We start from the raw sequence: 26,276 nt of genomic DNA, 5'->3' as shown, positions 1-26,276 counted from the left end.
TGCCTGGACTAAATGATTTTAATCCGTTTTTTTTTTTAATTTTTTTTTCAACGTTTATTTATTTTTGGGACAGAGAGAGACAGAGCATGAACGGGAGAGGGGCAGAGAGAGAGAGGGAGACACAGAATCGGAAACAGGCTCCAGGCTCTGAGCCATCAGCCCAGAGCCCGACGCGGGGCTCGAACTCACGGACCGTGAGATCGTGACCTGGCTGAAGTCGGACGCTTAACCGACTGCACCACCCAGGCGCCCCTTAATCCGTTTTTAAAAATGAAATTATAGCGGGATAGCCAAGCGCAGAGTGTAGTAAAGAGGGAGTGTGCAAAACTGTGCATTGGAAGTGGAGACCAGACAGAGACTTTTCCTTTCTGCTTCCTGCAGCGAGTGGTGCATAGTTATTTGAGTTGTCCTGTTACTGAGTTGTCCCTGCTCCCAGCTTTCCAGAGTTGGAATCATCGTAAACTGTCAAAGCTGCCCATTCTGCTGGGTAAGTTTTTATTCTCACAAATTAAGAGGTTCATGTCGGCCTCTGAATTTCCTAGGATTCTTTCCACATCCCACTCTCTTATCCGAATTTCCTCTAGTGGTTGCCTAGGTTTTTCCTCCTATGAGTGGTTTTCTCATTTCCAGGAGCCTCTTCTCTCCCGTCCTCTGCCCCTAGAATCTGTGTCCAGTGTCTGTAACTCCGTGCTCTGAAACACTGAAAATAATAGGCTCATTGATTGAGTCATTCAAACAGCATTGGTTGGGTACCTACTGCCCTTACCAGTTATCAGGGCAAGAACATCAGCAAAAAAACAAGGTTCTTGCCTTTGAAGAGGTTATGGTTTAATTTAAAGGCACACACACGTAAACCACGCAGTTGGAATAGCGTTGTGAACGTCTGAAGAACCGGGGGCAGCGGGCTGGCCTCTAGCAAGCCCGAAGGGGGCAGCTGGGAGGGGGAAGGACAGAGGGGCTTGAGGGCTTTTCCGTGATCTCACCACCCTGAAGGTAGGATTTCCGGTGTCTGGCAGGGAATCCCTTTGCTGTCCCCTGCTTCTTCCTCTGTGTTATCAGCCTTGCTTGCCCTTGCATTCTTAGGAAACATTGCCCCCATAGTCTGCTCCCTCCTTCCTTTGGAACTCAGTTAAAGAAAAAAAATTTTTTTAACGTTTATTTATTTTTGAGAGACATTGTGTGAGCCGGGGAGGGGCAGAGAGAGAGAGAGAGAGAGAAAGACAGACATAGAATCTGAAGAGGCTCCAGGCTCTGAGCCGTCAGCATAGAGCCTGACGCAGGGCTCGAACTCACAAGCTTTGAGATCATGACCTGGGCCAAGGTTGGACGCTCAACTGACTGAGCCACCCAGGCGCCCCTGGAACTCAGTTTAAAATGGCCCCCTCCTTGAAACCTCCTTGATTGGCCCCACCTCGGGGATGGGCATTGTGGCCTGATTTCAGGACATGTGATGCTTCCTGTCTTTGTTCTCACATATTAAAAGAATTCGTTCAGATCAGTGTAGCCTAATCTACTCGAGTCTGAATTACAAATAAGATGAGGGGCACCTGGCTGGCTCAGACGGTAGAGCAGGTGACTCTTGATCTCGGGGTCAGGGGATCCAGCCCCACGTTGGGCGTGGAGCCTACTTTAAAAAACAAGACAAAACCAAGATGAAGTTGGAGGAGAACTACCACAGGAAAACTCCATCTGATTAATTTCAGTTGCCTGCAGATAAATGATTTTGTCATGTTGTGGCTTGTAACTGTAAGGACTGAAAAAAAACTGATCGAAGTTAAAAAACATTCAAGTCTTTAGCAATGTAGATGAACTGAGGTGGTGTTCAGGTTCCATGACACATTTTTTTTTTTTTTACTTTAAAAACATCCCAGGGTTTCCTGGGTGGCTCACTCAGTTAAGCATCTGACTTCCACCCAGGTCATGATGTCACAGTTTGTGGGTTTGAGCCCTGCGTCCGGCTCTGCACTCTTGGTGCAGAGCCTGCTTGGGATTCTCTCTCCCTCCCTCTCCATCTCTCTCCCTCCCTCTCCCTGCCCTTCCTTCACTTGTACTTTTTCTCTCTCTCTTTCAAAATGAATAAACTTTAAAAAAATGTTAAGAATTGCCTCATTTGAGGTTAAGATTCTTGGAAATTATTAGCAAGATGAGTCCATTTCTAATTCTCCTTATCTTTCACGAGCACATCCTTTATGCAAAATGAGACAGGCATGTACTTGGTATGTGGTTAGTGGGATCCTATGAGTCATAAAATACACAGATCACCTAGATTCTTTTCTTGTCTGCCTTCTTACGTGCCTTTTGAAAGACAGTTCGGCATTTCAATAAACACGTGTTGAACACTGATGGTGCACCCAACCTCGTAGCAAGGAGTAAGTGCTGGGGATACAGGGATGAGTTCAGGTGGTTTCTTTTTTTTTTTTTTTTTAATTTTTTTTTTTCAACGTTTATTTATTTTTGGGACAGAGAGAGACAGAGCATGAACGGGGGAGGGGCAGAGAGAGAGGGAGACACAGAGTCGGAAACAGGCTCCAGGCTCCGAGCCATCAGCCCAGAGCCTGACGCGGGGCTCGAACTCCCGGACCGCGAGATCGTGACCTGGCTGAAGTCGGACGCTTAACCGACTGTGCCACCCAGGCGCCCCGAGTTCAGGTGGTTTCATGTCTCAGGGAACACACGTCCAGCAAGGCAGAAAATCATGGAAACAATCATCAAAGCTTGTCTGGTGCGTGAAGGACGCAGTGTTTGTCCTCTGTAGCTGGGAAGGACAGAGTTCTGCTGTGGGTGGGGGTGTGTGGGCCGGTAGGGAAAGCGTCACAAGAGTTGTGACATTTAAGCCACACTAAAGATAACCAAGCTCTATCTACCACAGCCTTATCACCCTGACAACAGCCCCTAAAATGGATCCCTAATAGAATTTGTTCGTGATGGCTGGTAAAGAAATGAAGGCTTCTTGTCTGGTTTGTCCTCATAGTAATTGAATGGTTTTGTAATATGTGTTATGAGTATATCGGGCAGTATATGCTTAGGAATAGAAAAAGACCATCCCTGAAACCTGATGAAAGCTATATTTTTCAAATCAAATTCAACGGTTAGAACCAGAAGGAGCCAGGACCCACCCAGTCCAACCTCCTCACAGGCTGAGACCACAGGGGCAGTCGTTTGTCCGGTTTGTCCAGCCAGCAGGGCGGCGACAGCAGATCTCTTATACTCTGGTGAGGGCACAGTCCACGGGGCTGAGCTGCCCCCAGCAGTTTGTAGGGGCCTGGAAATCTGCTTAAGGGCATTGTAGAGCTCACGGCCAGAGGACAAGTTTTGTTGTGGGATTAAATATAATGGGGGGGGGGGGGTGAATCAACTTTGCTGAATTCAGTTTTCTCTTCTTTAAAATGGATGTAGACATTCATATCTAATGGACTTGTTCTGCAGAGTTTATGAGATTATATATGTAAAACGCCTGAGATATTACAGGGTTTAGGATAGCGACTTAGTGTTAATTAAAAAAGAAGAACTGCCCTCATTCTCATTCCTATGGGACCTTTTGCTGTGTACCAACCATATAATCCCAATGTGTTGATAAGATAGAGGAGATCTGGTAAAAATCAAAGAAGCTTCTCGTTTAAGCTTTTTTTTTTTTTTTTTTTTTTTAATTTTTTTTTTTCAACGTTTATTTATTTTTTTGGGGACAGAGAGAGACAGAGCATGAACGGGGGAGGGCAGAGAGAGAGGGAGACACAGAATCGGAAACAGGCTCCAGGCTCTGAGCCATCAGCCCAGAGCCTGACGCGGGGCTCGAACTCCCGGACCGCGAGATCGTGACCTGGCTGAAGTCGGACGCTTAACCGACTGCGCCACCCAGGCGCCCCTAAGGTTTCTTTAAAACAGGTGTGGGATTTGTTCTAGGTGTGGTTTTCGAATTTGAATTCTTTTCCACTGTCTCACTTTATTTTGACCTTTTGGTAGTTTAAATCCATTCTCTGTCTTGCTTTTCTTTTTATTGTATTTGTGTCCGTTTAACATGTATTTTATACACGTCCTCGGATTCCTGTATGTACATAACACATTAATGTACCGTGGTCCATTTCTCCACTAGTGCGTGTTCAGGTGTTAAAGACGGCATTAGGTTGCAAAGGGTTAGAACTCTTTCCAGGGATAAATCTCTTCTATTGCCACTTGTGTCACATTCAACATTTTGAATTGTTTTTTTTTTTTTTTTTTTTTTTTTTTTTTAATAACTGTTAACATTTTCTGATTAGCAGCATTTTCCTAAAATGATTTCTATTGGGGCATGACATTTTTGCTACCACAGAAAATACAGCAAACTCTTGAAAGTCTAATTTTGAAAAGATCAACAAAAGAAGTTTATGGCAAACTGTTTCCCTCTGTGGTGAGTAAAGCATTTTTGCATTTTATTCATAGCCGATTCCGTAGAAAAAAGGATTCTTTCCTTTTCCTGTCTGTACTTCTGACGCTACGTATTTCTGTAGTGGTGACCTCAGTAGGGTTGTAGCTCCCCCAAAAAATAGGTAGGTCCCATTTGTAAATCCATACTGGATCTGAAATTAACATGATTGCACCCGTTTTAAAAGTTAGAGTATTACTTGGGGTGCCTGGGTGGCTCCGTCAGTTAAGCGTCCGACTTTGGCTCAGGTCATGATCTCGCGGTTTGTAAGTTCGAGCCCTGCGTCGGGCTCTGTGCTGACAGCCCAGAGCTTGGAGCCTGCTTCCGATTCTGTGTCTCCCTCTCTCTCTGCCCCTCCCCTGCTCACGCTCTGTCTCTCTCCGTCTCAAAAATAAATAAAACATTAAAAAAAAAAAAGTTAGGGGCGCCTGGGTGGCTCAGTCGGTTAAGCATCCGACTTCAGCTCAGGTCATGATCTCACGGTCTGTGAGTTCGAGCCCCGTGTCGGGCTCTGGGCTGATGGCTCAGAGCCTGGAGCCTGTTTCCGATTCTGTGTCTCCCTCTCTCTCTGCCCCTCCCCCGTTCATGCTCTGTCTCTCTCTGTCTCAAAAATAAAATAAACGTTAAAAAAAAAATTAAAAAAAAAAAAGAGTATTACTGACAGTATTTCTATATTTATTCTTTCTTGTCCCGTGCCTGGACTTTAAGGTTTTCAGATGGACAGGCCAGCTACACTACCTGCCTTCAAAGAGTTATATGTGGTAGAGAATCCATTCCCCAAATTCAGGCTGTCATCAGGTGTTTGTTTTCTTTGGTGGGCACATTCTTTTAGAAGACACTTTTATATTAAAAAGAGCAAGGGGGCGCCTGGGTGGCGCAGTCGGTTAAGCGTCCGACTTCAGCCAGGTCACGATCTCGCGGTCCGTGAGTTCGAGCCCCGCGTCAGGCTCTGGGCTGATGGCTCGGAGCCTGGAGCCTGTTTCCGATTCTGTGTCCCCCTCTCTCTCTGCCCCTCCCCCGTTCATGCTCTGTCTCTCTCTGTCCCAAAAATAAATAAACGTTGAAAAAAAAAATTTAAAAAGAGCAAGGGTTATTAAATTCTAGAGACTCACTATGCAACATTGTGCCTGTATCTTACTGTTTTGTTTGTTTTTTTAACATTTATTTATTTTTGAGTGAGAGAGACACACAAAATCCGAAGCAGGCCACAGGCTCCGAGCTGTCCGCACAGAGCCTGACGCGGGGCTTGAACCCACGAACCGTGAGATCACGACCTGAGCTGAAGTTGGGTCCTTAACCGACTGAGCCACCCAGGCGCTCCAATGTTGTCCCCATATTGACCATACCATATTGTACATTTAAAAATGTGTTGAAGGCAGATCTCATGTTAAGCGTCTGTGTCACAACTTAAAAAAGATAATGAAGACCCTGAACATGTACCATGTGGAATCTAAATTCATTTTACGTTTGTGTTTTGGAGTTTATTTTTGTTTTTTATTTTTGGTCAGAATAGTCTGTCTTTCTTTCTTTTTTTCTTTCTTTGTTTCTTTCTTTTTTAATGTTTGCTTATTTATTTTGAGAGAGACAGAGATAGAGCTCAATTGAGGGAGGGGCAGAGAGAGCGGGAGAGAGAATCCCAAGCAGGCTCCGAGCGGTCAACGCAGAGACCGACGCGGGGCTCAAACTCATGATGAACTGTGAGATCACGACCTGAGCCGAGGTGAAGAGTCATACGCTTAACTGACTAAGCCACCCAAGCACCAAAATGGCCTTTCTTTCAAGGACAGGAGTCATCTCCTTTGTTCTGGAGTGTGACGAAAAGGCATCCCTTTTGGCGATCCTTCAGATGATGAGAAAAATCTGAAATTGCTCTTGGAGGAGTTGTTACAGACCCACAAAAATGAAAAATTAAATCAAATGGAACAAGATCCTTGAAAAGGCAGATACTACGTCTCTCGAAATTTGGAAGTATTGACAGAAGACTGGTGCTTTGTTCCTAAAAATCACTCATTTCGCTGAGTGGTGTGGGATGAGTTCCAGCTCTTCCACCTGGCCGTTGGAGGGATATGCAGTGGGCAGGAAGCACTGTTTTGCCTGCAGCCTCGTCTCTGCCAACAGGCTGTGACGGGCTGATGCTTAAGACAGTGTCTTACTCCGCTTGAGGGCCGGACTCCAAGCAGCAAACAGGTGTTAGAGGTGTTCGTCACGGTCTTAGGTACTGGGACGGCCACAGAGCAAAGTGACCCATGGCCCTGGACCCAAGGGGGTACGCTACTCATTGAACCCTGTTCTTGGTGCGGTTGAGAATCAGTGGACACTTAATCAAGCTCAGGGAGTCTAAAATCTAATCGACAGATCGTTCGGGGCCTTATTGTTTTAAATCGATTTTCCAAGTGACAGAAAGTAACTGAGGCTGGCTTAATCAAGAAGGGAACTTGCGGGGCGCCTGGGTGGCGCAGTCGGTTAAGCGTCCGACTTCAGCCAGGTCACGATCTCGCGGTCCGTGAGTTTGAGCCCCGCATCAGGCTCTGGGCTGATGGCTCAGAGCCTGGAACCTGTTTCCGATTCTGTGTCTCCCTCTCTCTCTGCCCCTCCCCCGCTCATGCTATGTCTCTCTCTGTCCCCCAAAAAATAAATAAACGTTGAAAAAAAAAATTTAAAAAAAAATAAAAAAATAAAAAATAAAAAATAAATAAAAAAAAAGAAGGGAACTTGCTGCCACTTGTTTACAAAAATTCAGACGTAATTCGGGCTAGCGACTCACAGAGAAGTTTACTGCGACCTAGTTCTTTCTGGTTATCTCAGCTCCGCTTTGTGTTTGCTCTGTCTTCCTTCTGTGGAAGCAGGATGGCCTCAGCACCCCAGCTCTACATTTTTCATCATTGGGTCCAGCAGGAAAATGTCTCTTCCCCTAATGGTTTGAATGAAAGTCTTGGACCTGACTTTCACTGGTCCATATTGGGTCATGTGTTTGTTCCTAAAGCAAAGGAGAGTGCTTATCTCTTAAGAAAGGCACAATTCAGCACGTTCCATGTTGGGAGCTGGGCTCGGAATCAGAGCGGGGCTGGTGGCCCAGGTTAAGAACATAGGACGCTGTCACCAGAAGGATCTGAATAGGTGCTAGGCAGCAAGAACAAAAGGTATCCACCAACCCAAGAGGAAAAAAACAATGTTTTTTGACATCAAACAATTGGCGATTGTATAATTACTTCCTTGAGATGAGCTATTGGAGTTGAGAAGACCTAAGTGAGGGCTGGAGTGGTTGCGGCATTAAAGCTTCACAGAGCAGATGGTTATGAACTTGGCCTTGAAGGATGGGTACGATTCTTGGTTCGATTCTCCCAAGATGCTAATGAGGCTGATGGCAAAGAGCGAATGTTGTCAGAATTGATGGTGTCCATTCTTTGTTAGCCTCCAGTGAAGGATCCAACACTACATAAGAGATGTAGCCCTTAGCCAGATACAGGAACCAAAAAAACGAACCTTTGTTCCTCAACAAACGATGGATGTAAATGAAATACCCGGGACTGGTTCAGCAACATTTAAAAAAAAAAAAAAAAAGAAAAGGATGAATTATGGTACAGACATGTTAGAATATTTTCTAGCCACGTACTCATGTTTGAGAGAATTATTTTGGAGAATTAATTATTTCGGAGAATTTTTAGTGCAAAAAACTAGACTCTCGAATGGTTTATGTCATGAGCTCAGCCATCTGCAAACTGCTTGGAACCCAAAAGTCTAGAAGGAAATACATCAAAATGATATGCGGTTGCCTCTGTTCTCTAGACTTAGCTGTATTTTCAAAACAAATAAAAAAGACCACACAGCTGTGAACTGGCTAAGTCAAGAGACAGCGTCGGAAGCCTGGGGCATCGGGCTTCTGCAGAGGCAGGGCGCGAGTTACCACAGTTCTGAGAGTCACAGATCAGATGGTCGTCTCGCCCCTGCAAGGGGCTTCAGCCCAAAAGGCACCGCTGGTGTGTCCGCAGACACAGGAACGGTGATAGCAGACCTCTGCGCGGTGCCCGTGCACTTGTGTATTTATGTTTAAGTCCCATGTAATTAACAGACAATGTTGTATTTGTTTCAGGTGTACAATATAGTGATTCAGCACGTCCATACGTTACTCTGCACCAAGAGAAGTGTGCTTTTAATTGCCTTCCCCCAACCACCCCCCCCCCTACCTCCCCTCCGGTAACTATCTGTTTGTTCTCTGTGGTTAAGGGTCTGATTTTTAGTTTGTGTCCCCACCCCCCGCCTCCTTTGCTCATTTGTTTTATTTCTTAAATTCCACATATGAGTGAATCATACGGTATTTATCTTTCTCTGACTTACTTCACTTAGCTTTATACTCTCTAGTTCCATCCATGTTGTTGCAGATGGCAGGATTTCATTCTTTTTTTTTTTCTTTTATGGCTGAATAATATTCCGTAGGGTATATATACCACATCTTCTTTATCCACTCATCTATGGATGCACATTGGGGTTGCTTCCATAATTTGGCTCTTGTAGATAATGCTGCAGTTAACATAGGAAGGTGTATATCCCTTTGAATGAGTTTTTCTGTTCTTTGGGTAAATACCCAGGAGTGCTGCACATCTTTTTAAAAGCTCATCCATCCTGGGGTGCCTGGGTGGCTCAGCCAGTTAAGCGTCTGACTTCGGCTCAGGTCACGATCTCATGGTTTGACCCCGCATCAGGCTCTCCGCCCCTCCCCGACTCTCTCTGAAAAAAACAAAAACAAAAAAACCCTCGTCCTTCCTTAATATCTGTGGAAACCTGTTGGCTCGGTGTTGGGCCAGATTGGTATTTTTCCATCTGGTGGTACTCCAGGACCAACAACAGCTTATCCTGGGTGCGCCCCAACCTCCCTCCCCCTATCTCCTGTGAGGTACCATTGCATCGGTCCATACATTTCTTTCCCATGCCCAGGTGCGCTCTTGCCAGAGCCTTCCTCTTTGTCTTTAGTTTGAATTTTCACAGGCCAACCTTTCATGGTTTCCAAAGCATTCTACACAGCCCATTGGATACCCTGTGATATAGCTGGATGGTATTATAATCCCTGTCTCAAAGTGGGATGAGTGGCCCAGAGGTTTTAACTCGCTCAGAATTCTATAACCAGGTCTCATGGCTCCAGATCAGCTCCCTCCCTCTGGTGCCACGTTGTTGCAGATTTTCACAGACCACCATCCTTGCTTGCGTCTCTTGAAAACTTAACCTTTCTTTGAAGACTGTGCTTCTTAAGAGACAACGAAACAAGTATGGTTCAGCCTAGTTAACCACCCACCCTCCCACCGCGTTTTTCAAATTCTGAAGTCTTAGCCCATGTCCAAAACGTCTTTCACAGGTAAAGTTGCTAATAGGATCCTCGAATTTGTAATTTTTCATCCTTTGTGATTTGAATCATTTGTCCGCCATTAAGTATCTCGGTTCCTCCTTTTTTCCCCCCCATACACTGTAAATTCTTGGAAAGTGAGAACTTTGTTTCCATTTTCTTAATAGTTGATTTTTCTCTTAGGGGGAAAGTTCAGCAAGTGCTGAGCGACCAACCGCCCGACCTTGAGGAAGTAAAATAATTCATCCTTCAGGAACGTTTTCAGAGCATTTCTGGAAATAATTATAAGATTACATTTTCCTGAAAAATTGACCGAAACATCTGTTTTCCAAAATTAAATTGGAAATACGAATGGCCTTGGGCGTCTGCACCCAGCGGAAAGTCATTTACCATCCCGCAGCCCCTCGACGGGGTTTCCTTTCTTCCGTGTTATTAAACCCTTGCCCTGTAGCAAGCAGAGACAGTGTCCCACCCACCCCCCCCAGAACCCACCGTTTACAAAGTCCGCGGTCCCTGCGGAGGGGACGGCTGGCCTTGGCACCAGAACTGACCCTCCGATCGTCGCTCAGGTTGCAGACCTTCTCCAGCGTCTCCTCTACCTTCCGGGGTGTCGGACCGATGGAGCCGGTGCGCGGGTCTCGGCACGATTCTCCAAGCCCACCGAGGGCGTGTCCCCGCTGCTCTGTGCGGCTTTGCCCCCCAGCAGCTCTTGAACCACCAAGTTCCCAGCAGCAGCGAGGGGGCCGGAACGGCCTTCCTCTTAACTGTTGGTCGCACGGCCAGCGCGCACCGTGCATGTCTGCTGAATTGGGTCGGTAAGAGGCACACGAAGACAGGTGGATGGAACGTGCTAGCCTGCCCGTGCCAGGAGTTCACCTCCCCAGGGAAACTGGCCTGTGCATAGAAGACAAAGGGGGTTAGGAAGTTTGAGAGTGGATTTTTTTGTACCCGCAGGGCTCAGGGCCTCAGGGGATCCCTCAACGTGGCGGGATGGGGAGAACAGGGTAGGAAGTCCGCCTTCATTTCCTTTTTCCCACGCCCCCCTCCCCCTTTTCCATACATTCTCCCTTTAACAATTCTTTACAATTGTATTTCCCTTCTCAGGGATGGGCCCTGAGCTTAATTTACTGTATGGTTCCTACCCTCAGGGATGACCTTTTCTCATAAACATGTCAAAGCAGTATCGATGCACAACGAGGAGCCCACGTTTTCTTTTTTTTTTTTTTTAATTTTTTTTCAACGTTTATTTATTTTTGGGACAGAGAGAGACAGAGCATGAACGGGGAGGGGCAGAGAGAGAGGGAGACACAGAATCGGAAACAGGCTCCAGGCTCTGAGCCATCAGCCCAGAGCCTGACGTGGGGCTCGAACTCACGGACCGTGAGATCGTGACCTGGCTGAAGTCGGACGCTTAACCGACTGCGCCACCCAGGCGCCCCAAGGAGCCCACATTTTCAACTGAGAACGATTTGTGTGTCGTTTATTGAAAACCTATCACGTTGTGCTCCCGGCGATGCGCAGACTCAGTACAACCCGAGTTTCGAGACTGAGTTTTTCACACCGCGGAAGACTTCTGCAGTTTTTAGTTTTAGGACATACTCGGCTTATGTCTCGACAGCATATGGACCCTTCAACTCGTAAAATACTATGCTTGATGACTTTTATCATGGATATGTAAGCTGATTTTAATTATTTCCTGCATGAAATATGACCAGCGTTGGTATCTCTGAAGACATTTGCTTTGCAAAAAGAGTCACCCCACAAAATAACCCAATTCAGTGGTCTAAGACAGTTGCTGAAGTGGATCGTTAAAAAGTGTCATGTGTGCAGGTTATAAACTTGTTTGTGTGTGTTTTTTTTGTTGTTTTCTTTTTTGAGAGAGAGTGTGCAAGCAGGGGAGAGGGGCAGAAGGAGGAAGGGAGACCGACCGACCGACAGTCAGTGAGAAACTCTCTAGCAGATTCCGCATCCACACTTAACGCAGAGTTTCGGGGCTGGCTTCCCTGACTTACCGATCGTGACCCGAGCCGAAATGCCTGACGAACTGAGCCACCCAGGTGCCCCTTGTTTATGCATATTGACTGGTCCTTCAACCCATATCGAGCACCTGTATGAGTCAGGGTTCAATTACAGAAAACAGAAGCTGCTGAAACTGATCTAGATAATAAGGAATTGAATGTGTTAGTGGCTCAGAGAATCTTCGGGAATGCTGAAGAGGCGGTCTTAGGTTGAGCTGGAGGGCGGGATTGTGATTTTACCTCTGAATGGCTACTGGCCGGGAAGTTTGGTGCTTTTTGGCCTCCAGCCTCAACCGGGCAGGATTCCCACCGGAAGGAGGCGCACTTGGGGACTGCGTGCTGGCTTGTGGCTCCTGGGGTAACTGCACAGAGCTCTCTGGTCTGCTCTGATGGCCTGGGAGGGGAGTGGCACTAAACACATGCCACAAACTACTGACAGTCGTGATGAAACTGGAAAGGCCAGGTACGTGATGCTTAGAAGTAAATAATAAGGGGACTTCATCTAAACTGGAGGTGGGGTGAGTGCCAGAGAGGCCTCTCGAGAAAGCATTTAAGCCAAGGCTTGAAGGTGGAGGTGAATTTGCTAGGTGAAGCAGGAAGTGGAGTGGGAAAGAGAACCCCAGGCCGAGGGTGCCGGAGTGTGAGGCCTGAGGCTCGCTGGAACCAGGAGAGAAGGCTGGCGTGAGGGGGTGAGAGCCGACAGGGCCGCCGAGTTGGGTGGTAGGGTGAGGTCAGGAAGGGCTTTGAGGTCACAAGAAGGGTGTTTCCTAAAAGCAATCAAAGTCCTCCTTTGAGCATGAAGGTGATTAGCGGATGAGTGTTTTCACACGATCCCAGCGGCCGCAGTTGGGAGAGTGGCTTGGAGGAGGGTGGGGGGAGTGAGCGAGAGAAAAAAGATCCCAGGTTCCAGGCATAACTCACTGGGCAGTGAGTGCTTCTGAGCCATCTACGAGGAGATGTCAAGAGAGCCACTGGGAACAGGTTTGGAGCTCAGTGGGAGGGGGCGAGCCGGGCTTACAGATCCGGGAGTCGTCTGTCTAGATGGGACGTGGAGCCACGTGGTGGGAGAGGACGTGGGGTGAGGGGGCCCCGAGCCCTACACCACCGACAGGCGGATTGTCTGCTGAAGCAAGAATCGCCAGGGAAAGGTAGAAAAGCCAGTCCGAGGAAAATCGGTGCATTTTTCCAAAGAGGAAACTCCCCATCAAGTTGAGCGGGGGAATATTTTTATTTTCGCAAACAGACCGCCTCTAAACACCGTGGAGATTGGTTCACGCGTCCAGTTCCGCCGGCAGCTAGACCAGACCTAGGAAAGGTCGCGTAAAACAACCAATCTGTTACTGCCGTGTCAACTGACCTACCACGATATACCCTGAGCGATACCTAAAGGGGAGCCTGTGCTTTTGAGACCAGAAATCTAGAGGATTAACAAAATCTCGCTAAAGTAAGAGGTCACGTTGATACAGCCACGGGCAGTCCACCCCACAATATGCCACTTTCGCGTCTGATTTTGAGTCAGAATTAACTTCGGAGCGAGGCTCTGCGAGGACTTTCTGCCCTTCTGAAAGCGGAAAGTGAATTCCCTGTGGGAAAGGTATCCGCCCCGCACCTGCAGGGTAAAAGGAGACGCGCCCTTGTGGCCAAAGATGGGAAGTTCAGGGCCGAGAAGGCTGTATAAGCAAACCCCATTACTTTTTCACTAATCTGTTACCGCCAGCCCCGAGACCCTTTGTCAGGTCTTCACAAATCATTGTTTCTTTCTTTAAAGGGTGTAAATGCTGCCTGCTTGGGGCCGTTCTTTGTGTCTATTTCTGTGAGCTCCCATCTGTATGACACTGAATTTGTTTTTCTCCTGCTAATCTGTCTTCCGTCAACTTCATTATTAGGCCAGACAACCTAGAGGGGCACGTTTTCCTCCCCTTCTGCGGCACCCCCCCCCCCCCCGATAATTTCACAGTGAGGGATGTGGGGCACACGTTCCAGCTTCCATTGTTTCGTTGGGAAAACTGAGGCTAGAACAGAGTGCGTGTGGCCCGGCAGCAGAGAAACAGTTGTACCCACTGAAACGTCGCGTGGATGGATCGTCCGATCATTTGTCACCCGAGAAGTCCCCCGAGGGAGTGGGGCACAGGGCGGGCCACTTTGAATGGGGGAAGGGCTTGGGGCACAGTTTGGTAGCATGTTAGTTGACGAATGTTGATTGGGCCAAATCCCACCGACGGGTTCTGGGGTGAAAATGAGCCTCTGTCCCCATGTAGTTTATAGACTAACGAGGGTCGGGGGGGGGGTGAACAGGAACACCTAACAAATGAATAGGTGCTCCTTCTGGTCTCTTGCGGCAGACTCGGGTGGGAGAGGAAGGTGTTGCGAATGGCTGGTGGTAATGTGCGGAAGAATCAGCCTCCTTACGCGTTTTGTTTGGGGCCAGTCTTCTTCACGCGCTGTGTAAGTCACCGGCGGGCCTGCGTTGTTCCTCCTTCCGGGTTAATTTGTTCTGTTATGTAGCCATGGACCCTGTTCCTGGTGTTACACTCATGTGCATGTTCACACTCATGTGCAGGTCAGAGTATTCAGGTTAAGTGTTAACCCCTGTGTACATTTTTTTTTTTTAATATTTTATTTATTTTTGAGAGACAGAGTGCAGGCAGGGGAGGGGCAGAGAGAGAGGGAGACACAGAATCCGAGGCAGGCTCCAGGCTCTGAGCTGTCAGCGCAGAGCCCTACGTGGGGCTCGAACTCATGCACTGTGAGATCGTGACCTGAGCCGAAGTCGGACACTTAACCGACTGAGCCACCCAGGCCCCCCGCCGACATTCTTTATGTTCCATTCCCATGCTTTCAGATTTCTTGCTTCCTCGTGTTTTGCAGCATCACTTTCTAGCCACGTTATCAACTCCTGGAGGACAAGGAACATGTTTCCTTAGAACACTGTGGCCAGACATGTTGCCCCGCACGAGATGCACAGGCACTTGCATAGAAAAGAAATGTCAGCTGGGTGTGTGTTTTGGCTGAGGGTTCTCTCACACATTCAACAGGGACTCCCGCCACTCTGCCCCTTTTCTGTGCAAAATGATTCATTTGATAGCCAGTTAAGAATTTTAAAATGCAAACTTAATAAAGAAACCTCTCTCTCTCTCTCTTTTTGTTTTTTTAAACAAAACAATTATAGTCCAAGGAGAAAGAAACTTAGAGCCTTTATAGACTCATCTGATAGCAGAATACAGGAAGATGTTAAATGATTCATCAGTTGCTTGGTGACTGGTGAATAAATGCATGATGGAACGTTTAAAATTTGGCAACGCCTTCCAGAGACTTCATTAAACGAATGCGTGCCCGATAGTACATCCGCCAGAATTTCTGGAGGAATTCTTACTCTGAAAAATTGAATGGCATATAGCTAAACTCCAAGCAGAACTATGAATGAAAATACATTCCAGGGACCAGAACAGTGACTTCTTTTTATAGGGGCCCCCCGATTTGTAACAATGAGATTTTTGAGGGAAGTTAGGTGACTAATTCTTCACAGCCAGATACGAGTTTCAAGAAGGTGCTTACTGCTCCCTAGCCAATGTCTTTGGGCTATGTTCTCCTGATCACAAACATCTCTGTGCTTTTTTTTATTCCAGGAGGGTGCGTAGTCTCCAGCCTTTTATTGGCCAAATTGATTTCTCAAAGACATTGTGGCCTGGCACAGGCCTAACTGCTTGTTAGGCCTGGGGTATGTTTTAAATAGTTACATTCAATTGTATTTGTTGCCTTGAAGCACGAGAGGAAAATGTGCTTGTTTGAGACCACAGGAGCAAGGGTTTTTTTTGTTGTTGTTGTTGTTGTTGTTTTTTAATGTTCAATTGCGGCTAATCAGTTTTCTGTTCTTCCTGGAGATAAACTACATTAAAAAAAAAAAAAGGGCAAGTGTTTCAGGGTTCTCTCCTATAAAAGTCGGAGAGGTTAGAAAAGACAGGAGAGAGTCCAATATTAAGGATGTTTCTCGGTCTGAGGGAAAACACTTAGAAGAGGCAGAAAGTTCATTGTCTGGAACAAGTGGTTAAAGAGTTTCAAAGACATTCATAAAAATTTGAATAAGTGGAATAATGAAAAGAAGGTGTTCCATGGAAGAAATTTCCTTGACATTACTTTTCATCTGCTTTGATACAGTAATAACCTGAAGGCCAGGGAATGTTAGCTAACCGGGGTATTAACAGAATGTGTTACGCAGATTTATCCCTCATTTTAAGTGAGTGTTGGTTGTTTTTTTTTTTTTTTTTTTTTTGTCTGAATATTTTCTCTATATATGAACTCATTATTTAGTACCCTTTTTTTTTTTAAACTTAGCATATTTAAAGATACAGCTCTGCAGAAAAATAGAGAAAACTATACCTATGAACACACTGAATAATCTGTTAATGTCCTCCAGAGGCCCAGAGTCTGGGAGAAAGATCAGTCAGGGCTGGAATAACCCAGGAGAGCTCCCAGGAGGGAAGAGATCCAATCTGAACATCTTTGCAGGGTTGGTAAACCTCCGAAAGGACCCAGGAGGGATTTTAGATGAGGGTGGCTCACGGTGAGTAAAGATAAGGCGGAGATGTTCTCCTCGATATTTTATTTTTATCTCCTGAATGCTTTTTCTTGGAACCTAACTCGTACTTCTTTCCGCACGTTGTTCTTGTGTTGCTGTTCTCAGCCCTCTGTTTCCAGTGACTCGCTGGAGATTTCACTGCAGAGCATCCCAAAAGGTCACTTTGCATATACTTGTCAGTAGCGTATTTTCATTGGGGTCACTTACTCTGGCCTAATCTGCCAGCTGCCTCGGTGGACCCGACGTGAACAAAGTCTCCCCAGTCCTGTCTTCTGCGACCTCCCGGGGGCAGTTCCCCTGTTACTAGGGACAAAGACGAGATGGGCAGCTGTGGGAGGAAGTGCCCCACATCCTGCCAGCCACTTGTTTGCTCCCACGTGGTTGAAGGTACCTTGGAACGGTTGTCACTTTTTTGGCGCGTTGTTATCTTTCCCGTTGTATGGACAAGTTGGGTCTTGGGTGGGGTTTGAGATGGGGGTGCTGCCACCCCCAAATCCCAGGAGTGCATGTTCACTTCGAACGCCTGCTCATATTTTCTTATCGGTGTCCCTGTTTCTCTCTCCATGCCAGCACCCCTTCACAAAACAATGACGCATCTCCTTTAAGTGAAGCAGGAACGCGCGCGCGCACACACACACACACACACACACACACACACACACACACAGTATTTAGATCCCGCATTATCTGGAAGGACTTAGAATGTGATTTTTCTTCCCTGTGGCATGCTACCGAGTGGCACGAGGCGCGCGCACACACACACACACACACACACACACACACACACGGTATTTAGATCCCGAATTATCTGGAAGGACTTAGAATGTGGCATGCTACCGAGTGGCACGGGGCCAACACACACCCTCTTAACAGGCCTCTCAGAGCTGGGGAAACAGAAGCGTAATGATAATAGGAGTTACCGAGGTCTCATTTTTCCTGTTGGGCTTTGGCCGGAGAGCTTGTGAAAGCGTCTTCTAGAAAGCGGGTCTCAGCCCGTGTTTGGAAAAACTTTGTAGCGTAAGTAAACAGTGTTGTGTATTTTGAGGAGAGAAAACATCTGTGGGTCAGCCGAATCGATAGCCTGGTCAGCTTTCTTCCTGTTTGCTTGCTTGCTTTTTTTTCCTGCTGATCCTTCTGTGTGAGGAGGGTGGGAGCTCTTCTCCGCGTGGATACGTAGAAGGTGGCAAGCGATTAAAGAGAACATACCAGCCAACTTACCCCGAGAATGATCTGACTAGGTAACCTCCGACTTTCCTTACTAAGTCTTGTAGACATTTGAAATCAGTCCTAACTGACGTCTGCAGGTGGGGGTAAGGAGAGCGTGCTCCTCCCGGGAGATTCTAGGAGGCCCATCTTGGCTCCCGACCCCTGTTTGGGTTCAAAAAGAGAAGAAAAAGTGTCCCTCGTAAGTTAGAAGAAACTCAGTACGTAGAGTATACAGCTTTTACCCTCTGATAACCAGATGGCGTTCCAGACAACCGTGCTCAGCAGAAGTAAGGGTGGTCTTTGCTGTTTTGCCCTCCAAACAGATCTGCTTCCTGTCTCTCAGCGCTCAAGGCTGTTGGTGAGAAAAACACGCGTACTCACACCTACCGTTTGCTTATTAGATGAGTACGAGATACCTGGGAGCAAAATGCGAGTTGTTAGCACTGATTTGAGCTCTTTTGGGTGAGATGGAAGAATAAAAATTCACTGTCAAGCGGTCCGAACTATTTTTTTTTTAAGTAAGAATATCATCAGGGGTGCCTGGGTGGCGCAGTCGGTTAAGCGTCCGACTTCAGCCAGGTCACGATCTCGCGGTCCGTGAGTTCGAGCCCCGCGTCAGGCTCTGTGCTGATGGTGCAGAGCCTGGAGCCTGTTTCCGATGCTGTGTCTCCCTCTCTCTCTGCCCCTCCCCCGTTCATGCTCTGTCTCTCTCTGTCCCAAAAATAAATAAACGTTGAAAAAAAAAAATTTAAAGTAATATCATCAAAAGTCCGAGGAAATTTTATCCTCCCCTCGCCTCTCGGCTCTTCCTCCAGCTGCGTTTGGGGACAAGTACTCTCCTCACGGAGAGGCACATCACATCCCCAGGGTTGAGTCTGTCTTGACCAAAGAGCCAGTCTCCAGAAAACAGAGAACTTGTTTCTTTCTTGCACCTACCAGAAAATTGGCCAGCAGATGTAGTTCTGTGTGTTGATCTGTTGTGCATTGCCGACGTTACTGGTTTTCCCAGGACAGCTGATCATGAAATGAAAGTGTTTTACTTGGGTTAATGATGTGACTAAAATATCATACCCGGTTCCAGGTGAGCCAAGAGAGGTTCTTTGTCTTGAGGATGCCAAGGGGGCATTCTGGGGGCCAAAGCCCGCAGCATGGCCGGAACCAGGGCCCCCTGCCGGATGCTGCCAGGATCTCTCTGTGTCTCCTCTGCTTCTGTCCGCACCTCCGCCGCCTCCCGGGCAAATTGCGAGGCTCTGACTGCCTCCGTTCTTGTGCCTCACCATGCAGCCATGTGGAGAGGCCAGCATCCAACTCTGGAAAGAAGGCTTGGGGCCACGGCCAGCCCTGCATGGGGCAGTCATGGTGGGGAGTAGGGAACTCTGATGGCCAGGAACAGGGTCACAGTATATAGAATCCTAATGCTCTGGTAACCAGGTATGTGTGGGGGGGAAGGAGGTGGGTGGTGAGCTGGGCGTTCAAAAGAGAGGATTGAGTATGTATTAAAGGAGTAAATGGAAGGTCTCTTGAGAACAAGAATTCACTTCTTATGTCAAAGCCAGCACCCGTTGTGATCTACTGAGGATCCCTGTTTTGAGACAGACTGCATTTGTAGTGGCAGAGAGTGGGCTTGGTAAGCTCAGGATCATCTCTTGTGGGTTGTGGGTAAGAGAGACCTCTGGCTGGGTAGTCAGGAGCCTGGAGGTTTCGCCCAGCCTTTCCTCGAATGCCCTTGTGCCTCCGTTTCTTATCTTGATAAAATGAGGAAGTTAGATTAGGTGGTCGGCAGAGTTCCCTCCAAGGCTGAAACTGTGGGGCGCCTGGGTGGCTCAGTCGGTTGAGCGTCCGACTTCAGCTCAGGTCGTGATCTCACAGTTCGTGGGTTCAAGCCCCGCGTTGGGGCTCACAGCCTGGAGCCTGCTTCAGATTCTGTGTCTCCATCTCTCTCTGCCCTTCCCCTGCTCGTACTCTGTTTCCCTCTCTCTCTCTCTCTCTCTCTCTCTCTCTCTCTCTCTCTCAAAGATAAATATTAAAAAAAAATTTTTTAAACTGCTGTCTGTAGCATCAGAGGATATAATAAATTCACAGGAATGTTAATGGTGATAAATTTTAAAAAGACTGCTGTTCTTATCACATACTGCATTTCCTTATTTGATAAGACTTGATTATATAAGATGGTCATTAAAATAATTTTTCAAAGTACAATATGAATAAAATTAAGTATTTTTTCCCCAGTCTTTTTCCTGGTTCTTAGAACTGTGTATTGCTTTTTTGCTTGATAATTTCCCCTTAGATCTCAATAGGCTCCACATCCTTGCTATATGTTTATATAGAACATTAAATATTGTTCCCTTTCATCTGACTCCAACAGCTTGTCTATTTCAGCTGCACTTTATTTCCATTTTGCATTAGGGCGTAACAAAACGGAGCCATGTTTTAAGCAACTTAATGTCAATCACTAGAGTCTAGATTCCATTTTCCCACAGGATGAGAAGGAGGTAAATAAATTGGATCCACCAAGAAGCCTGATTGTCAGGATGTGCCCATAATTGTCGTTTTCAGCAGAACCCCATGAAGAGGACAGGCAGATCCCCGAGGTGTGGTGCCCAGGTCGCTGGGAGCACTGCCTTATTAATACATATTATGCGTCAGCATAATCCGCTCCCTGCCCTTTGCGGGCACAGTGCCCTTTCCTGCCACAGCTGCTGACCTTCCAGCAGATTCTGCTGCTCCTTAAACACTGTCCTGTCGTTCCCATGAAAAAGACTTCCTGTTGGTCCACAAGCTGACGCTTCTACAAGGTGGATCTCGTTTCTCACTTCGCCTTGCCCCACCCCATCACCGGGAGTGCTCCGGAAGATGTAGAAAGAGCACTTGAATGTTGCCAAGGTTTCTCTGGGTTCTAAAATACCTAGTGCCACCAGGGGAGACACTGAGGAGTGAATTTCCCCACTGCAATACTGTCCCCATCATTCTGTGATGAGTCCCTGTTGTGTTAAGCCAAGCAAACATTTTCTTTCAATATTCTAGAACTAATAAAAAAAGAAAAAATCCAGTGGGCTCCATGTAAAGGATTGTGTTTTAATAAAAGTGGTAATTCAAAACAGCTGTTTAACTCATGGCTTTCAATTCTAATCAAAGCTCTGTTAATCCTTTGCTTGGGACATACTGATTTTTCTTTTGCTTTTTCTTTAAAAAAAAAAAAAAAGACAACACACCCATCTGATTGAAATTTGAATCTTCTTAGTGAAACTGCCAGTTTTAATTAAGTTCGAAAATGGAAATACAGCTGGAAATTGGATGAAATTCAGCGTAGTAATTTCCTTCACGTGGTCTGCATGTTCTGAAGAAGGGACTGTGAATTTGTGCAGATGAAGACATTACATGACTAATCGTTTCTGCTTCCATGAATTAAATGCAACTTTTTAGTTTTACGGGTGTTCGTAAAAATCCTTTTATGCTTATTAAAGGAAAGAGATCGCTGAAAAGATGTTCAATTTTAAGCTATGGCTACTTCTTTTTCTTAGCTATAGCAAATAGCCTGTCCAAGGGCTTTAATTAGGAAAATTGGTGTTGTGAAAAATTATACTCTAATTGTAAAGACGTTTTAAAGGTATTCTTCTCTGATGGCCACCCACTCCGTTTGGCCCATTTGTGTTCTTGGGTGTATTATCTACTTTTTTTCTGATGCTTATGTCCAAGTCAGTTTGACCTGAAAAAAGTTGGGGATATACATCTTTTTTTTTTTTTTTTAAAGCTTTTAATTCTGACCCTTGGATGGAGACCATGAGAGCAATACATTTGTGTGTCTCAATTAACTAAAATGTTAATTCCTTTTAAACTCCCTTTGATTTTTTTCCCTAAGTATAAAGTAAACCGGAACCTAGGAGGGTGTTTTTGGCGAGCAGAGCTGTGATTTCTCTGAGCACTTTTGGGTTTGCTTGCTTTTTGAACGTCGACAATTACTTAAATGTGCTTCAGATATTTTCTCTTGGCCCCGGTGGACTATCTTTTTATCGACTAATATACATGCTTTACATTTTTTCTCTGATGCCTTTGATTCGGCGAGTGCCTTATATTGAGTATTCCACCCCTCTCCTGACTACAGGTTTGACCATGTGTAATTGTTTTTCCTATCAGTATAATCAAATCAATTTGGTTTTGCTGCCATCGGTTGAAGCTAGTGGCGTTGACCCTGAGAATGTACCTTCCAGGTTAACTATCAGCTTTTGTTTATTTTTAAACAAGTGCTGGACATCTGTGAAGACTTTAAAATGGGAGTAGTTACAAGAAAGATTCTTACTTGGGTCTACTACCTCCAATCTATTAGAAAAGCAGTAATTAGTATTCCAGGGCACCCTGAGTTTTAGATCTTCTCCACTGAACTTCGAGGTCTTACAGAATTCCTCTAAAACAAAAGCCAAAAAAAAAAAAAAAATGTGTCGGGGAAATTGTTGTGCGTGAACTTGGAACAATTGTAGAAAAATAGTTTTTCCTTTCCTTTACCAATGGATCCCTGTTCACTGGGGGAATTAGTGGTAGGCCCTTTCCACTTGTTTGGGAAAGTGTTTAGATGGGATTAAGAGAGGGCCGGAAAAAAAGAAAAGGGAAGGAGGAACATGAGCAGCTCTGTTGGATGTTACCCACCCCTTCCTTCTGGTCTTCTACTTAACTGTGAAATACTTCAGGGGTGCCCGGCTGGCTCAGTCAGCAGAGCGCCCAACTCCCGATCTCGGGGTCGTGAGTTCGAGCCCCGTGTTGGGTGTAGAGATTACTTAAAAATAAAATCTTAAAAACAAAAAAACATGTGGAATACTTTTAAGACCTACTTTAAGGAAAATTGAACAGAGGACATCAGAAAACCATTTTCCGAGGTGAGGGGTTTTTGAGAGGGCCTGTAAGTTTAGGTCAAATTAGCCAAAGAATGTGGTTCTGTGTACGTAGATACTTAACAAGAAGATAAGAGATTATTCACAGCAAAGGAACAGCATGGTAGAGGCTAATGGAGTTCATTTAAAAGGATGTGCTTTTGAAGTCCCTACCCTAGTTTTATATCAGATGGGGGTGTTTAAAACCTAATGCTTTTTATTTTATTTTCAGTGTTAATTTTGAGCGAGAGAGTAAGCACACGCGCGCTGAAGTTGTTTATTTTAATTATGTTAATTCTTAGCAAGTAGAGTCAACCAGGAAGATGAAAGTTGCCTCAAAATGCAGATTAGTATCCCCAGTGGGCCCCCCTGGAGCCCCATTAGGGATCATTAGTGCAATTTCCTCTGTAGGCCTTGGTCAAGGGGACTGTTCAGGAAGAGGTCCTGAGAGAGGAAGCCAGCCAAATTGCAGAGCAGGCGATCTCCAAATGCCACATTTTCCAGAGATGCTGTTCATTTATAGGTCCATTGCAGAAATGTCCTCACACCTATGTTCAAATTACCCATTCGCATCCCTCTGCCGGTCCAAAATGTTAGTGTGGAAGTCTGTCTGCGAGACCATTTTGGTAAACTAGCGCTGCTCATCCTGAGACCTGATGTGCATTGAGGCTAAATGTTGAGTAAACGTGATTTGTGGAGTTCTGTGGCGACACGCCCTTGGTTTCCTGGGGTTGCTTTGGTGGTGATGGCCTGGTCTTGTCTTCGCAGCATAGCTGTAGTGACCTTTTGGCCAAGTGCACTTGAGCCTCCTTGCGTGTGGCTTCCATGTTGCTTCTCTGAGCACCCCCTGGATGATTGCATCCAACCACTGAGCCTGACTGCACGAGGAAGAAAAGACGACGTGCCCCACGTGTACCAGGGCATGAGAAAGACTGGCTTTCTTGAGTCCATAAAGGCTCGGTCGTGCAGAGTGTGTGGTCAGGATGGGGCAGGTGGGTATAGCCCAGAGCACATCGGGCCAAGTGGTAGCAGCTCACGATTCTGGTTTCGACACTAAAAACTGTGGTGCTTTAGGAATGAGTCACCTATTTAGTTTTAGTTTCCTCATCTGTTGGTCATCTTTCGGTCCTTTCTGCTCTTCAGTTCTGAAATCTGTATTTGTGGATTATCGTGGGTAAAATCGACAAGTGAGAATATACATTTAAAAAGAAGCATCTGGAAAAGGGGCTTTGTGCCAGAGAGACCAACCCAGGTTTCAGATCATGGAGCCATTTTCAATCTTCTGTGGGTAGATGGGTGGATGGGTGGGTGGGTGGATGGATGGATGGATGGATGGATGGATATCCTTCATTCTGAAACCTAAAACTTCTTCCACATTTGCTCTTCCTTGTCTCCCCACATGAATGTGGTTTCCCCCCCAAATTTAAAGTGTCTTGGGGCGCCTGAGTGGCTCAGTCCATTAGGCGTCCGACTTCGGCTCAGGTCACGATCCCGCCGTTTGTGAGTTCGAGCCCCGCATCGGGCTCTGTTGCCGACAGCTCAGAGCCTGGAGCCTGCTTCCGATTCTGTGTCTCCCTCTCTCTCTGCCCCTCCCCTGCTCACGCTCTGTCTCTCAATAATAAATAAACATTAAAAAAAAAATTTAAAAAAAAAGTGTCTGGAAGCAGTTATGCATTGCTATATAAATAAAATACTCCGAAGCTTCGTGGCTTAAAAACAGTAACTACTTGCCCATGATTCTGCAGTTTGAGCTAGGTTCTGCTGGGCAGCTCCGGTCTCATTCATGTGGCGGCTGTCACCCGGGGAATCCACTGGGGCTGAATGGCCCATGTGGCGGTCAGCTGAGGCCCCAGCGGCAGCATTTTAGAAGGACAAGCCCAGGGCACAGGCACTTCTCAGCCTTGTGGCGCAAACCAGCCTCATGGCCGAGACCCGGGTCTGTGTGGGAGGGGGCTTCGTAAGGGTGTGATAAAGGGAGGTGTGATTCACCCAGGACCAATAATATGCAGTCTCCCATATATTTATACCCAGAACTGGTGTCGTGGAAGTCTGCATTTCAAATGTGCGGTACGTATACGTATCTGTATTCCCCGTCCTAGATTGTAAGTTAACAGGTGTAGTTTTGGCCTAACAGCTCCTATGCCCTGCAGCGAAAGTGGCAGAGGACATGATGATTATTTGTGATGACAGAGGTCGGTGTCTGTACTTCCCTGAGTGTCCAGGAGGGCACATTGCCTATTCCCTTCTGGTTCTCCCATCTCTAAATATTCCCATTCATGGGGCGCCTGGCTGGCTTAGCCGGTGGAGCATGAGACTCTTGGTCTCAAGATGGTGGGTTCCTGCTCCACATTGGACGTCGAGATCACTTAAAAATAAAATCATTAAGGGGCGCCCGGGTGGCTCAGTCGGTTAAGCGTCCGAGTTCGTCTCAGGTCACGATCTCATGGTCCGTGAGTTCGAGCCCCGCGTCGGGCTCTGTGCTGACGGCTCGGGAGCCTGGAGCCTGTTTCCGATTCTGTGTCTCCCTCTCTCTCTCTCTGCTCCTCCCCCGTTCATGTTCTGTCTCTCTCTCTGTCTCAAAAATAAGTAAACATTTAAAAATAAATAAATAATAAAATCATTTAAAAAACCACGAATAAAGAAAAATAAATATTCCTATTCAGATTCCTTTACTGAGTCCTGCTCCTAAGACACGGTCCATTTGGTTTTTTCACTCTGAACAGCTCTCTTTGCAACATTATCAATTCCTGTAGCTGCAGCTTTTCCTAAAGCTTTCGTTAGTATCCCTTTCCCGATTACTTGTAAACGTCTTTGACCTCAGAACCACATCTGTAAGTGCGTGTTAGACATCGCCACATGAATAACGTGCACCCCCAAAATAATTCATCCTCTGCCTACCCTAAGTTTACTGCTCCTTCTGTATTCCCTATTTCTGGTAATGGCTTCACCGTTCTCTTCTCAAAGCTGCAAAACCTCTTAAACATCTCATCCCCCCCCCCCCCCCGTTCCTTTCCTGCATCCCATCCACCACATCCTGCACCCCAGCTCCGCCCTCAGCCCTGTGCCGTGATGCCTGGCCTCTGGGCTTCATCCTGGCTCCAAATTCCATTCCCCAAAGTAGGGGCTGATCCCTTACTCGGTCCTCGTCTTACAGCCGTCTGGCTCAAAACCTCCCATGCCTCCTTCCCTGTCCGTTTGATCCCCTGAAGTCCTTCACCGCCTTTTCCTGCGTTAGTGACACGTTCTCTGACGCAGAACGCACTTCCTTGCCCCCCTCTGAGATCTGGCTCCGGTGTCCCCTCAAACTCCGCGCATTGCAGTGTCTCCCTTCCTGGTGCCATCACTACATTTCATGCTACTTCTGCTTTGCTTTTTTTAATTAGTAGATTTTATATTTCAGAGGAGTTTTCGGTTCCGAACAAAATTGAGGGGGAGGTACAGCGAGTTCCCGCAGCCCTCCTTCCCGGCCTTCCCCGCCATCAACGTCCTCTACAGGGCGGTACGTTTGTCCCAATGGGTGAACCAACACGAACACCTCATTACCAAAGCCTGTCGTTTACATCAGGGTTCAGTCTGTGTTGTACCTTTTTTGGGCTTTGACAAATGCAAATGACCTGTATCCACCATTATGGTATCAGAGGGAGTAGCTCGCTGCCCTGAAAATCCACTGTGCTCCTCTCATTCACCCTTCCCTCCTCCCCAGACCGCTAGGACTTTGCACTTATATCTATTTCTGTCACTTAGGTTTTTTTTGTTTGTTTGTTTGTTTTAATTATTTTGAGAGAGAGCATGCCTGTGCATGCGCTTGAGCAGGGGAGGGGCAGAGAAAGAGGGAGATAGAAGGAATCCCAAGCAGGCTCTGCATCGTCAGCGTAGAGCC

At 46.6% G+C, this 26,276-nt stretch overlaps 1 protein-coding gene across 6 annotated transcripts in view; it reads left to right on the top strand.

Annotated features, from left to right (window-relative positions):
- Nucleotides 1-26,276, top strand: part of PIP4K2A (phosphatidylinositol-5-phosphate 4-kinase type 2 alpha) — a 194,312-nt gene that overhangs the window by 62,546 nt on the left and 105,490 nt on the right. Inside the window, exon 1 of one of the 6 annotated variants that reach the window (XM_045060994.1) lies at nucleotides 11,999-12,215. The exons of the other annotated variants lie outside the window; for them this stretch is intronic. The gene's annotated coding sequence lies outside the window, so the exon portion shown is untranslated. Of the gene's footprint in view, nucleotides 1-11,998; nucleotides 12,216-26,276 lie in introns of those variants that run through there. 6 annotated transcript variants of the gene reach the window in all.

Source organism: Felis catus, chromosome B4, assembly GCF_018350175.1.
Source record: "Felis catus isolate Fca126 chromosome B4, F.catus_Fca126_mat1.0, whole genome shotgun sequence".
NCBI lineage: Eukaryota > Metazoa > Chordata > Mammalia > Carnivora > Felidae > Felis > Felis catus.
This window is presented reverse-complemented; position numbering and strand designations above follow the sequence as displayed.